The sequence below is a fragment of the Hordeum vulgare genome, chromosome 4H, assembly GCF_904849725.1.
Source record: "Hordeum vulgare subsp. vulgare chromosome 4H, MorexV3_pseudomolecules_assembly, whole genome shotgun sequence".
NCBI lineage: Eukaryota > Viridiplantae > Streptophyta > Magnoliopsida > Poales > Poaceae > Hordeum > Hordeum vulgare.
Genome location: NC_058521.1, coordinates 559,863,183 through 559,876,457, shown reverse-complemented (window position 1 = coordinate 559,876,457; position 13,275 = coordinate 559,863,183). Strand labels below are relative to the sequence as shown.

Below are 13,275 nucleotides of genomic sequence, written 5' to 3'. Positions count from 1 at the left end.
CTTGATCTCATCCGGGACTCCGAACAATATTCGGTTACCAACATCAATAATTCAACTATACCGAAAAGACATCGAACCTTAAGTGTGCAGACCCTGCGGGTACAAGAACTATGTAGACACGACCGAGACACTCTCCAGTAAATATCCAATGGCGGTACCTCGATGCCCATATTGGATCCTACATATTCCACGAAGATCTTATCAGTTGAACCTCTATGTTAAGAATTTAGTTAGTCCTGTTTAATATTCCCTTTGTCCTTCGTTATGTCACTTGCTTGAGATTCGATCATCGGTATCTCTATACCCATTTCAATCTCATTATCGGCAAGTCTCTTTACTCGTTCCGTAATACAAGATCCCGTGGCTAACTCTTTACTCACATTGCTTGCAATGCTTGTTCGTGATATTGTATGACCGAGTGGGCCCCGAGATACCTCTCCATCATACGGAGTGACAAATCCCAATCTTGATCCATGCTAACTCAACGGACACGTTCGGAGATACCTGTAGAGCACCATTATAGTCACCTAGTTACGCTGCGACGTTTGATATACACAAAGGCATTCCTTCGGCGTCGGTGAGTTACATGATCTCATGGTCATAGGAACGTATACTTGACAGGAAGAAAATAATAGCAACAAAATGACACAATAACATGCTATGTTTATAGTTTGGGTCTTATCCATCACATCATTCTCCTAATGATGTGATCCTGTTATCAAGTTACAACACTTTTCTATGGCTAGGAAACCTCAACCATCTTTGATCAACGAGCTAGTCAACTAGAGGCTCACTAGGGACACTGTTTTGTCTATATATCCACACATGCATTTGTGTTTCCATTCAATACAATTATAGCATGGATAATAAATGATTATATTGAAACATGATATATAATAATAAATATTTTATTATTTCCTTTAGGACATATTTCGAACAGTCTCCGAGTTGCACTAGAGTCAATAATCTAGCTTCACATCTTATGTGATTTACAATGTAACTAATCTAATATGTTTTGATCATGTTTTGCTCGTGAAGAGGTTTAGTGAGCGGATCTATAACATTAAGATCCGTGTGCACTTTGCAAATATTTATGTCCTCCTCCTTGATGTAATCGCGGATGGCATTGAAGCATCGCTTTATGTGTCTGGTCCTTCTGTGAGACCTTAGTTCATTGGCTAGAGCAATGGCACCAATGTTGTCACAAAACATATTTATTGGGTCGAGTGCACTTGGCACCACTCCAAGATCTGACATTACCTGCTTCATCCAGACACCCTCTTTAGCCACCTCTGAGGTACCTATGTACTCCATTTCGCATGTAGAATCATCTATGACGCTATGCTTGGAACTACACCAGCTTATCGCACCCCCATTATGAATAAATACGTATCCGGTTTGAGACTTAGGGTCATCCGGATGAGTGTCGAAGCTTGCACCAACGTAACCCTTTACGACGAGCTCTTTGTCACCTCATAAACGAGAAACATTTCCTTAGTCCTTTTCAGGTACTTTAGAATATTTTGGATCGCTGTCCAGTGCTCCACTCCTGGACTACTTTGAAACATTCCTGCCATACTTATGGCAAGGCTGACAGCCGGTCTTGTGCACAACATTGCATATATGATAGACCCTATGATCGAAGCATAGGGGACGACACTCGTCGTTTCTCTATCTTCTGTACTTACTGGACATTGAGCCTTACTCAACTTTATGCCTTGTAACACAGGCAAGAAGCACTTCTTGGATTGTTCCATTTTGAACTTCTTCAAAATCTTATCAAGGTATATGCTTTGTGGAAGTCCTATTAGGCGTCTTGATCTATCTCTATAGATCTTAATGCCTAATATGTAAGTAGCTTCTCCCAGGCCCTTCATGGAAAGACTTTTATTCAAGTAATCCTTTACGCTTCCCAAAAGTTCTATATTGTTTCCAATCAACAATATGTCATCCACATATAATATTAGAAACGCTATAGAGCTCCCATTCACTTTCTTGTAAATACAAGCTTCTCCAAAAACTTGTATAAACCCGAACGCCTTGATCACCTCATCAAAGCGCAGATTCCAACTCCAAGATGCTTGCACCAGTCCATAAATGGATCGCTGGAGATTGCATACTTTGTGAGCATTCTTTGCATCGACAAAACCTTCTGGTTGCATCATATACAACTCTTCCTTAAGAAACCCGTTAAGGAACGCTATTTTGACATTTATCTGCCAAATTTCATAATTGGAAAATGCAACTATTGCTAACATGATTCTCACGGACTTAAGCATCGCTACGGGTGAGAAAGTCTCATCATAGTCAACTCCTTGAACTTGTGAAAAACCCTTTGTCACAAGTCAAGCTTTATATATGGTCACATTACCGTCGGCGTCCGTCTTCTTCTTGAAGATCCATTTGTTCTGAATGGCCTTTCGGCCTTCAGGTAATACTTCCAAAATCCATCCTTTGTTTTCATACATAGATCCTATCTTGGACTTCATGGCCTCTAACCATTTGTTGGAATCCAGGCCCACCATTGCTTCTCCATAGCTCGTAGGCTCATTGTTGTCTAACAACAAGATCGACAAGACATGATTCCCGTACCACTCTGGAGCAGTACGTGCACTTGTCGACCTAATTGGTCCCATAGCAACTTGATCTGAAGTTTCATGATCATCATCATTAGCTTCCTCTTCAACTAGTGTAGCTTCGACGAAAACTTCTTTTTGTCCCGCGCTACCATCTGGTTGAATCAAAGGTTCTACAACCTCATCAAGTTTTATCTTCCTCCCACTCAATTCTTGGAGAGAAAATCTTTCTCAAGAAAAGCTCTGTTCTTAGCGACAAACACTTTGCCCTCGGATCTGAGATAGAAGGTATACCCAACTGTCTCTTTTGGGTAACCTATGAAGATGCACTTTTCCGCTTTGGGTTCCAACTTTTCAGGCTGAAGCTTTTTGACATAAGCATCACATCCCCAAACTTTAAGAAACGACAACTTTGGCTTCTTGCCATACCACAGTTCATATGGTGTCGTCTCAATGGATTTTGATGGTGCCCTATTCAAAGTGAATGCAGCTGTCTCCAATGCATAGCCCCAAAATGATAACGACAAATCGGTAAGAGACATCATAGAACACACTATATCTAATAAAGTATGATTACGACGTTCGGACACACGATTACGCTGTGGTGTTCCACGAGGTGTCAACTATGAAACAATTCCACATTGTCTTAAGTGAGCACCAAACTCGTAACTCAGATACTCACCTCCTCGATCAGATCGTAGGAATTTGATCTTTTTGTTACGATGATTTTCAACTTCACTCTGAAATTGCTTGAACTTTTCAAACGTTTCATACTTGTGCTTCATCAAGTAAATATAACCATATCTACTCAAATCATCAATGAAGGTGAGAAAATAACGATACCCACCGTGCGCCTCTATGCTCATTGGTCCGCACACATCAATATGTATGATCTCCAACAAGTCACTTGCACGCTCCATTATTCCGGAGAACGAAGTCTTAGTCATCTTGCCCATGAGACATGGTTCGCATGTGTCAACTGATTCAAAATCAAGTGACTCCAAAAGTCCATTAGCATGGAGTTTCTTCATGCGTTTTACACCAATACGACCTAAGCGGCAGTGCCACAAGAAAGTGGCGCTATCATTACTAACTCTATATCTTTTGGTGTCAATGTTATGGATATGAGGGTCATCACTATCGAGATTCAACATGAACAAACCCCTCACATTGGGTGCATGACCATAAAAGATATTACTCATATAAATATAACAACCATTACTCTCTTACTTAAATGAGTAACCGTCTCGCAATAAACAAGATCCAGATATAATGTTCATCCTCAACGCAAGCACTAAATAACAATTATTTAATTTCATCACTAATCTCGATGGTAACTGAAGTGAGATCGTGCCAACGGCGATCACATCAACCTTGCAACTATTTCCCACACGAATCATCACTTCATCCTTCGCCAACCTTCATTTATTCCGCAGTTCCTGTTTCGAGTTGCAAATGGGAGCAACAAAACCGGTATCAAATACCGAGACACTACTACGAGAGCTAGTGAGGTACACATCAATAACATGTATATCAAATATACCTTGTTTGGCATTGGCCTCCTTCTTATCGGCCACATAGTTGGGGCAGTTTCGCTTCCAGTGACCAGTACCCTTGCAATAATAACACTCAGTTTACAGCTTGGGTCCAGCCTTGGGTTTCTTCGTCGGAGGGGCAACAGCTTTGCCACTCTTCTTGGAGTTACCCTTATTTCCCTCGCCATTTTTCTTGAAACTTGTGGTCTTATTGACCATCAACACTTGATGCTCTTTCTGGATTTCTGACTCTGCGACTTTCAGCATCGCAAATAGCTCGGCGAGTGACTTATTCACCCCTTGCATGTTATAGTTCAACACAAAGTTGTTATAGCTAGGTGGCAGTGACTGTAGAACTCTGTCAGTGATAGCCTTTTGCGGGAGAGCAATCCCCAGCTCAGCTAGACGGTTAGAGTACCCAGACATTGTGAGTATGTGTTAACTAACAGACCTGTTCTCCTCGATTTTGCAAGCAAATAACTTATCAGAGGTTTCATACCTCTCGATCTGGGCATTATTCTAAAAGATAAACTTCAACTCCTGGAACATCTCATATGCTCCATGACGTTCAAAATGTCTTTGAAGTCCCGGTTCTAAGCCATACAAAATTGCACATTGAACTAATGAGTAGTCATCCTTACGCGATTGCCAAGCGTTCAAAACGTCTTGGGTCACCGTATCGGGTGGTGCATCACCTAGTGCTGCATTATGACATATTGCTTTTGGGCAGCCATGAGGATAAGCCTCAGATTACGAGCCCAGTCAACAAAGTTGCTTCCATCATCTTTGAGCTTAGCTTTCTCTAGGAACGCATTGAAATTCAGGGTTGCTACTGCGCGAGCCATTGATCTACAACATAAAATTTTGCAAAGATTACTTAGACTATGTTCAAGACAATTGAGTTTAGCTAATCATATTACTAATAAACTCCCACTCAAATTGACATCCCTCTAGTCATTCGAGTGAAGCATGATCCAAATTCAGTAACTCAAGTCCGATCATCACGTGAGTTGAGTATAGTTTCAATGGTGAACATCTCCATGTTGATCATATCAACTATATGATTCATACTCAACCTTTCGGTCTCTTGTGTTCCGAGGCCGTGTCTTTACATGCTAGGCTCGTCAAGTTTAACCTGAGTGTTCCGCGTGGGCAACTGTTTTGCACCCGTTGTATGTGAACGTAGAGTCTTGATACGTCTCAAACGTATCGACTTTTCCAAACACTTTCGCTATTGTTTTGGCTTCATCCTTGCATGATTTGAATGAGACTAACCCGAACTGACGCTGTTTTCAACGGAGCTGCCTGTATGATTTTCTTCGTGTGCAAGAAAATGGATATTTAGACGTCCGAGAAAATTCCCATAAAAATTAGAGAAAATCCACGCACCGGGAGGGACCTTGGGCCAGAAGATGGTCCAGAGGGAGGCCACCAGGGCTCCAGGCAACCTCTGGGCGCGGCCTGCCCCCTGGCCGCGCCGGGAGACCGCCTGGGTGGGGTCCACCCCCTCTGGTGCCCTACTTTGGCTCCTATTTTTACCCGTGACGGAAAAATCCCAGAACAGAAGTTGTTTTGCAAGTTCTCGTCGCGGAGCCGCCGCCACCCTTGGTTCTTCTTCGGGAGAGCTAATCTGGAGGCTGTTTTGGCCTTCGGAGAGGGGAAATTGTCGCCATCGTCATCACCATCATCACTTCATCACCCTTCCATGGCTTCCCCCATCATGTGTGACTAATTCCCTGCTGTAGGTGAAGGATATGGGAGAGATTGGATGAGTTAGATCATGTAATAGTTCGTCGGATTGTTGGGGGCATGTTGCCTATCGTCTACTATGGTGTTTATCATCTTCGCTACTACTTGTTACTCTTAATGCTTGTCACTTTGGGCCCGAGTGCCATGATTTCAGATCTGAATACTTTATGTTTTGATGAATATATTTGTGTTCTTGATCCTATCTATGAGTAGTATGCACCTATTATAGTCCGGAACCGGCGATCCCAATGGTGACAGCTTGGGACACCAAAGGGGATAGACTATATATTGAGGAGTCCATGTATCCATTGATTGTTAATGCATTGTTCCGGTGCTCTTTGACAGGAGCACCTTAATCTCCATAAGTTCCTTTTGGCCACGTTGATAGCGGGATGGTAGGACAAAAGATGTTGTGCAAGTTCTTATTGCAAGCATGCACGACTACCTTGGGATACATGCCTAATGTTTGATATATGCCTAGATGATCATTAATTTTCTATGTGCCTTGCCCCAAGTTAAATAAATGATATCTCTCATCCAAGACCAACCGTCCATATCCCTAGCCTACAGTGTTTTAATACTCATGGATTGTGTCAAGGACTCTTGGAAAATTCCATCCAGGAAAGGACAGATCACTGCCATCATCATGGACAAGTTGAAGCACCTACGACAGGCCCTAAAGAAATGGCAAACCAACCTCTCTCAGCTCAAGCTTCTTATTGATAGGTGCAACCAGGTTGTGCTTTGCCTTGATGATCTGGAAGAGCTAAGACCCCGATACAAACCTGAAGCTAATTTCAGGGTGATTGTAAAGTTGCATTTGGATCATCTCTTGCACCTGCAGTTCCTTTACTAGAAAAGAGCTACAATTTGTTTCATCAAAGTTGGAGAAGAGAACACTAAATTTTTCCATGCCATGGCAACTGAAAGATATAGAAAAAATTCCATTTCATCTCTTAAGCTGAATGATGGTTCTATCATCTCTGATCATGAGCAAATTGCTGGATGTTTCTGGACTTCTTTCAAGGATAGGATGGGCTCCTCTCAAGGTATTAATATGGCTTTTGACCTACAGTCCCTAATTCAGAAGGTGGATGGGCTGGATGTGTTAACAGAACCTTTTACCAAGTCAGAAATGGATCAGACAGTGCAAGAAATGCCCACTGACAAGGCCCCTGGCCCCGATGGCTTCAATGGCCTATTTTTCAAGAAATGGTGGTCTCTAATCTGCCCTGAATTTTATCAACTTGCAGCTGATTTCCATGCTGGCATTGCCAAGCTTGAAAACATGAACTCATCCTATATAACTTTGATACCCAAGAAGAGCTCCCCTGAGCAGGTTGGTGATTTTAGGCCTATCTCTCTCACAGGGATGAGACTTAAGTTTTTGTCTAAAATGGTGGCCACAGACTGCAACTGCAAGTTATGAAATGCATACACAAAAATCAGTATGGCTTTATCAAATCCAGAACCATCCAAGATTGTGTGGGCTGGACACTAGAGTATTTGCACCAATGTCATCAGTCCAAGCAACCTATTGTCATGCTCAAACTGGATTTTGAAAAAGCTTTTGATTCTGTGGAACATGAGTTCATTTTTCAGGTTCTCAGATATAAGGGCTTTAATGATAGATGGCTCCTATGGATGCAACAACTGCTCACTTCTGGCTCCTCCTCCGTACTTCTAAATGGAGTTCCTGGAAGGAAGTTCATGTGTAAGAAGGGGGTCAGACAGGGAGACCCCATGTCCCCTCTTCTCTTTGCAATTGCTGCAGATTTCCTTCAAACTTTGGTCAATAAGCTCTTGGAGGATGGCCTCATTCAATTGCCAATTCCCTGCCATGACAGAGACTTCCCCATAGTACAATATACTAATTATACTCTCATCATTCTACGTGCAGAAGAATCTCAGTTGCTTGAATTCAAAAAAATGCTACTTCTGTTCTCCCAATCCACTAGTCTTCAGGTGAATTATGACAAGTCTGCTCTCCTCCCCATCAACATAGATCAAGGACAGCTCCAAAGGTTAGCTGATGCTATTGGTTGCAAGCTGGGTTCCTTGCCATTCACCTATCTTGGTTTACCTGTAGGAACAACCAAACCAAGGATAATTGATCTCATGCCCTTAGTGGATAATATGGAAAGAAGACTCAGTGCAAGTTCATCCTTCCTGGCTCAGGGGGGCCGTTTACAATACTAGATCATTGAAGGCGCGCGGTGCCGCACCCGCCTATTGTTTCAATAAAATGGTTAAAAATTGCATAAATATAGAAGCATAATGTTAAAGTTAACTTTGCATAAGGTGACCATACGTCCTGTTGATCTAGTTACCCATGCACAAAGACACATATTGCCACACAAGTGGCAATATTTGGTTCATAAGTTGTTGTTTTAATTATCATAATATGACACATCATTTGCAAAAGAGTTGATAAAAATGGCATTGCTCATATGTCAATTTATATAATCTAAAATCCTTTTAGCCAACAATGAGCATATTTGATAAGAAAATGACATCTTTATCATATAATCAAATTCACTCTAACATGTGATTTACAACCAAGGATGCCATAAGCGCCATACTACTCAGATATAATATCATTCTAAAAAAATAAAGTTTTCATTTAAGGGATGAGCTAGCCAAATTGACAGCCACCAAATTACAAAGTTTGTGATGTGATAGACAAAACAAAATAGGATTACATAGTCCTAGGAAGCACCAATCCCAGCTGGCGTGTCAGCCCCACCATTACAAGCTCTAGGAAAATAGACAACTCGAATACTATGAAAGTAACAAGACAAAAAGGAAGTGATTTGCGAACATTACATCATTAACAAAAATATCTCCTCTTCTACTCCTAGCATTAAAACAGGAACGAACGAATCTGTTTCTATGTAGAGATTTATATTTGTTAAGCATACAAGACATGTGTAACTTTCCCATAAGTTGTCGTTAGAATGACACCACTGTTCTTTCTAATGACCAAGGTATATCTTAGGACAACTCATCACACACCTTCATTCTATAGCCAAATATCATGATTTTGGAAGCTTATGTGATTGCAATATCTATAAATTAGCACAAAACTGTTAAAAGAATGTCTATTAATAGAGAATTTGCATGAATCTTGATAGGTACAACATCACGAACTCTATGGAATACTTGTTCCTCTATGTATATATGCAGAGAGTACTAAAAACATGGAGAGAGTACTAAATAAAATTGAAATACCTTGCACCATGCGTAGGAGCTTGTATGATTAGTCAATATTGCAAGATCTTATGGTATGGTCGAGTGAAACTAATTGCATATGTTGAAAATAATCGAACATGGATTAACTAACTTTAAGTTTCACTTATATCTCTGTTGGGCAATACTAACTAAAACATTACCAAGTAACGACAAAATAGAAGCAATAAATTATTTACAACACGATCAATGCGTCCCATAGCGTAATAGGTATCTCATTTACGACATGGGAATAAATCATGGTTAAAGAGAGGAAAAATAACCGGATGGATGTTGTTGGTGGTTGAGTCATTCAAGGCCTTGAGGTGGTTCCCCCATGGTCCAAATAATTTCGAGCTTGCCAACAATGCGCTATGTGCACGAGTAGATCGGCAGCTCCCCCCTGATTGCTCCATGCCTCCAAAAATGACAACGAGCGCACAACTCTCAGATTATGAAAAATCCACTGCCAATAGCAACTACTACAACACAAAATGGTTCCTCTCAAACTGAAGAGAAAAGCCAACATCTACCATCATGTGCAAATCAAATGTCTCTCAGATCCTACTTCTCTAAGGCTACTGAATAATAATAGTAGGAATTAAGAAATCATGAAAAAACTAAAAATTGAAGAATTCAAAGCTACGCCATATCTTCCAAGGGTGGAGATAATAGAACAGGTAGAGAAATGACTTACAATCATAGGTGTTTGGAATCAGGGTGGGCGCCCACTGGTGCCATTCATACCATGGCTGGTGTCATATCTCAATGTGGTTGGATTCAGTCTAAAAAAGGATGAATTTTTAAACAAGGATCTGACTAATTCCTAGCAATGAAATAACTTTAGAAATTCAGACAAGCCAAAGATTGGCTTTCATGTAGATTTCTCATCCATTCATCTAAACAGGGAACTGTGCGAAAAGTTAAGATCAACATATAACCATTGCAAGTGGATTCTATTGCACCTGCTGACCGAACTTCAGAAAAAGTGACAGAAATAACAACGTAAGCTTGTGGTATACATCATAGTACCTTAAATACGAGAATAAATACCCCAAGAATCAAAGTGTTCTGCTTCAATAGAGGAGCAACCACTTGTCACCGCTCGCCCGCACGATCACCGTCCCATGAAGATATCCTGGAGCGAAGAATAGGGGAAGATTGAACTTGAGAGGAGTATACATATTTCCAAGTTGGATAAAGGGGACAGGGGTAGCCTTTACCTGCTTGATGTGGAACATGAGGCTCCGAGTCGTAGAGCAGCGCATTAGAGCAGTTCCTGCCGCTGACGCAGTCGTTGATCAGCTGGAGTTCCCTTGTAAACCGATCGAGCGCTCCACCCATTGCACAGGGCTGGATCGAGCCATTAACTTCGATTGATCCCGTTGACCTTCCTTCTTCCTGTGACCGGGGCCCAAATCGGGAGCGGCTGGATCCAGTCATGGCCTTTGATCCACTCCATTGACCTCCCCTCTCCCAACGACTGTGAGCTTTTTTTCCGGGAGGTAAGCGATCCAGCACACTCGACTGGTTAGATGGGCTTGCAGAATAGGCCCAAATTATCAGAATGCTTCGTTTCGGCCTCAGGAGTAGGAGGCCAAAGGACAGCTGGGCCAGTAGTTAACAAATGCAGTACAATTAGCTATAGACATCATATCCAACATCTAGAAATGTTTAGATCAAAAAAATGGATGGCCGAAAACGCAAGTGGCTGTGAGGACTCGGCTTAGGTTCAGTTTTACTGTCCTTAATTTGAACTCAGTTCTGTCTTCGGTCCCTATCTTCTTTCTCTGCACCTTAGATGTTCATCCAGGGATCCTTAAGCAGCTAGAGCGGATCCAACGACAATGTTTATGGAGAAAGAATGGTCAAGATCATGCCCCCTCTCTTGCTGCCTAGGACCTTGTATGCAGACCTAAGATGAAGGGTGGGTTGGGGATCATGAATCTCGCTGTCCAGAATGAGGCCCTGCTACTCAAACATGTAGACAAATTCCTGAACAAAGCTAATATACCTTGGGTCAAGCTAATTTGGAACACATACTACCATAACACAGTTCCCCAAGGTACCTCACTTTGTGGTTCCTTTTGGTGGAAAGACATCTGCAAGCGTCTGGATAATTTCAGAACTATGACATATGTTAAACCCAATAGAGGTAATACATTCTTGTTTTGGTCTGATTCCTGGTTGATTGGAGATTCTATCAGACCTTTGGCTTCTAGGTTCCAGAGACTGTTCTCTTTTGTTATTGATTCTTTTTGCACTGTTGAGGAAGTTTTCCATGCTTTCGAAGAGAACAATATGCTTTCCATGTTCCACTTACCTCTCTCTGAACAAGCCTATCGAGAACTAGATACTGTCAACACTCTGCTTCAGGACGTTGCTATAAACCAAAATGCTGCTGATGTCTGGCTCTGGAGTAAAGATTCTAGAGCTTACACTGCCAAGAAGTATTATGTCCATATCTAGCAACCCATCACACCAAACCCCTTGCTCAGCTGGATCTGGAAGAGTTGTTGCACTATGAAAATTAGGATGTTTGCCTGGTTGTTGATCATGGACAGACTCAACACTCAAGATATGCTGGAGAGGCGTCACTGGAATGTGTCTGATTCAAATCTATGTGTTCTATGCCATGCCAGGACCAAGGAGGACAGAGATCATCTGTTTTTCAACTGTCTTTTCAGTACCAGGATCTGGAATTATCTTCAGGTATCATGGCAGGGAAATTCCATGTGGACTACTTCTTTAGCTGCAAGAAGAGACTTTCATCATCCCTCTTCCCTGAAGTTGTCTTCATTGCTTGCTGGAACATCTGGACTGTGAGAAATGCCAAAGTTTTCCATCATCAGCAACCCAAGTTCAGAAAATGGAGGTCTAGCTTTATTCATGATATTTCTCTCCTAGCTCACAGGATTAAACCTAGTTTTAGGGATGATCTCCTTAGATGGATAGCATTTTTACCTCCTTGAGGTTTGTATCTCATACACCCCCCTCCCCTCACTTCTATTTTTGTATATTCTTTCCCTCCCTTGTACATACAAACTCTTTTTATAGAATTAAAAGAAAATGCCGTGGGGTGATTCCCTACAGTAGCGGGTCAAAAAAAATACTGCTAGTTACGAGTTTCTTTACTTTCGCCGTTTTACTTTTGTTGCTTTGCCACTATTATTTCCGTTGCCACCATCACTTCCATATCACCATTGCTATTAATATTTCGTTGCCAAGCAAGTATATTTCAGGTGCGGTTGAATTGACAACTCAACTGTTAAAGCTTATAAATATTCTTTGGCTCCCCTTGTGTCGAATCAATAAATTGGGTTAACTTACCCGCGAAGACTGTTGCGACCCCCTACACTTGTGGGTTATCAAGACTATTTTCTGACGCCGTTGCAGGGGACCATAGCTTTATTTACAAGTCTACTTGGAGTTATTTTGCTTGCTGCAATTTATTCACCATGGGTAAGAAAGGAGACCCCAAGGTTCCAATTTTACCATCCACTACGAGAAAAGGTACTATTCTTAGCACTAGTGCTACGCTTGATTCACCTTCCGTAATGAGTAAGTTTGCTTCACCACCACTAGATGCTGCTTCTACCGAGTCCGTCTCTATGTTTGATACTATTGATGATGCTTCTACTACTATTGATGAGACTGGTTTACTTGGTTATTTTATTGAGTCTCAAATTGCTAAGGCTACTAAGCAGTCTGGAATTGAACTTCCTGTTACACGCTACCCCATTGGTAGATCATTTGGTTAGCCAGACTTGAGTGGTCTCAAGGAAAGAATTCTTGATGATGACTATGTTGAACTTGATGATGATTTATGCAGGGAACTTACAGAGTGTGCTGACTCTGACCCCGCTTGTGTTAAGAAGCTGCTTGAAAAGCATTCTATGAAGAACAAATTTACTCCTGATCCTAAATTTGCTTCATCTCCTATTTGCATTGAGGATGCTGATTTTGATTTTTCCGTTGATCTTTCACTTATATCCACAGTTGAAGCTGACCCCTTTTATGGCTGAGAAAATGATGATGCTATTGCACATCCTACCAAATTCGGTGAGTTCGGTGGCTTATTCACTACAGAGGACAAGAAGAGAAATTATTATGTTACTAAGGTACTTCCTTTCTCTTTGAAGGAAGATGCTAAAGCATAGTATGATACACTACCATGTGGTTCCATT

At 41.5% G+C, this 13,275-nt stretch overlaps 1 pseudogene; it reads right to left on the bottom strand.

The window, feature by feature from the left end:
* LOC123447034 overlaps nt 1-4,312 on the bottom strand; it is a 33,388-nt pseudogene extending 29,076 nt beyond the window's left edge.
* Nucleotides 4,313-13,275: the final 8,963 nt, after the last annotated feature.